General features: G+C 52.2%; 1 non-coding gene across 1 annotated transcript in view; it reads right to left on the reverse strand.

Moving 5' to 3' along the window:
• Positions 1-557, reverse strand: part of LOC131933106 (small subunit ribosomal RNA) — a 1,846-nt gene extending 1,289 nt beyond the window's left edge. Inside the window, exon 1 of the ribosomal RNA XR_009384855.1 lies at positions 1-557. This exon is cut by the window's left edge and continues 1,289 nt beyond it. This is a non-coding gene — a ribosomal RNA (small subunit ribosomal RNA).
• Between the last annotated feature and the right edge of the window lie 1,943 nt (positions 558-2,500).

Consider the following 2,500-nt stretch of genomic DNA (forward strand, 5'->3'; position numbering starts at 1 on the left):
AAAGGGTTTAAAGTGTACTCATTCCAATTACGGGGCCTCGAAAGAGTCCCGTATTGTTATTTTTCGTCACTACCTCCCCGTGCCGGGAGTGGGTAAGTTGCGCGCCTGCTGCCTTCCTTGGATGTGGTAGCCGTTTCTCATGCTCCCTCTCCGGAATCGAACCCTGATTCCCCGTTACCCGTTACAAACATGGTAGGCATATCACGTACCATCGACATTTGATAGGGCAGACATTTGAAAGATGCGTCGCCGGCGCGAGGCCATGCGATCAGCACAAAGTTATCCAGAGTCACCAAATGGGACGACGCAACCCCTTGCGAGGCCGCGCCGATTGGTTTTGAACTAATAAAAGCGCTCTTCCCGATAAAGGTCGGAGCTTCGATTGCATGTATTAGCTCTAGAATTGCCACAGTTATCCAAGTAGGATCGTGTCATCTAAGGAACCTCGACTGATTTAATGAGCCATTCGCGGTTTCACCATGGGACAGTGTGAACTTAGACATGCATGGCTTAATCTTTGAGACAAGCATATGACTACTGGCAGGATCAACCAGATAGCTATCGTTTGCGAGACGTTTTTCCACAACACATCGCGGGACGGGAGACAACGCTCTAGCGAGAGAACGGATCCCGGCATTCCCGGATTTTTTCACATCGGACCGCTCACATTTCCCCCTTCACCGTAAACACGGCGTCGCCGGGAAATCTCTCGATTTGCATCGAGCCGACTGCGTTTTGCAGACCCGTCGCCCGTTCCGAGGGCTGGGCCAGTGCGAGACTTTTATCGAGCCACCAATACTGCTTGGTTGCGTTAGCACTGCGCGTCGCCGCTGGCTTCACGCTACGGACACGTACTTTTACCTTCACTGGCGCGACCTGCGCGCCGAGCCCGCATTTTACCGGGAAGCTAGTCGGGAGACTGAGCCACGCACGGTCAGATCGGGCACATGTCGCTGGCTGCGAGGGAGCGCGGATCCTAGCGTCACATAGAGGCTTCACCGACACTCACCTCCACAATAGTAGATACAGACCGTTTTAACCGCCGTATTTCTGCCCATACCTCTAGTGTTAAACCGAAAAATCGGGTACATAGTCTCGGGGAGGACCGGGGTGCCGCCCCATGAGGGGAGCCCGCACGGAGGGCGCCGGGGGTGCCGCGACCCGGGGGGCGGCGCGGGGGTGTCGGGGCGCATCTACGGGGCTCACTCGCGCGGGCGCCACACTTCCGGGGGGCGCCCCAGGTGGGGTGCCAACTTTGGCGCCCCCGACTAAGGGGCCGCCCCCACTGCGGTTACACGCTTTACGACCACCCACCCGCGTTCCCCACCCCAGGGGGCATGCGAATCACCCGCCAGGGGCGTTCTGGGACCGAGGGCGCCGCTCCGGCACAAGGGGGAGCCAAAACGCCCCGAGTTCCCCCGCGGCCACCTCGACACCTGGGCGGGCGGCGAGGGGTGTCCTGCGATCGGGGTGGGGAGCTCTACCAGAATCACCCGCCAAACTTCACCGGGGGCGTCTCCCGGCGCCCCTGCGCTCGGGTGACGAACAGCGCCCCGGGCTATCCCGGGCGCCCTATGGCGTCCACCTTCGATCGGAAGGGTGATCTCGACTCGGGCTGAGGCGGGCCACAACAATCCGCGGTCACATCGGAGCCGTCCAGGCTAACGAGGCCCCGGCTCACGGGTAACCCATGGGGCTGGACCGGGAGTCCGCCGTTAAAGAAGAAAGAAATGTAGTGCAAACCAGAACCAGTTTTTTTTATTTATTTTATAACTCGACTAATAATCGTCACAAAATTATAAACTTGGTACCTACGGATAGCCCTGGGCCCAACCTAATACAGGATGTCCATAACTATGCGCTAATTAAATAATTAATGGGTATTAAGGTCGGTCTTAGTAAATTGCTATATAAAGTCTAAGACCAGAACCAGTATTTTAAATTTATTTTATAACTCGGCTCCTAATTGTCACAAAATTTAAAAATTGGTACCTATGGATAGCCCTCGGCCCTACCTAATACACCGTGTCCATAACAATGTGGTAATTAAATATTTACTGGGCGTTAGGGTCGGTCTTAGTAAATTGCTATATAAAGTCTATATAAAATTTTACGAATTTAAAAAAAAAATTCCTACCGTCAAAAATAGCGACGCCTAGACCACCACACCTGTTCTGACGTTAAATCCTACTTGCACACACGTGTGGGAATAGATTAGATATCATCTAGAGATAGAATTCCTAATTATTTAATTAAAATAGAGACTCTAGATTTAATAGTTGTGTCATAGTTACATTAAGTCGAATTAGCGAAGCGGAGGCGGGAACTAGATTCTAGATCTAACACTTCGATTGCGATGAAAAAAAAATAGCTTTATTTTAAGGCCGACAAGGCAAATACGGTTTAATTAATATTAAAGAAATAAGTCCGAACACCTACCTTAAGCGAATCATCTACACAACACATGACTAGAAATAATACACGTCCACACGAAGAGCGA

Source organism: Physella acuta, unplaced genomic scaffold (genome assembly GCF_028476545.2).
Source record: "Physella acuta isolate Inbredline_101_S28 unplaced genomic scaffold, ASM2847654v3 ptg002367l, whole genome shotgun sequence".
In the NCBI taxonomy this organism is placed as follows: Eukaryota; Metazoa; Mollusca; class Gastropoda; family Physidae; genus Physella; species Physella acuta.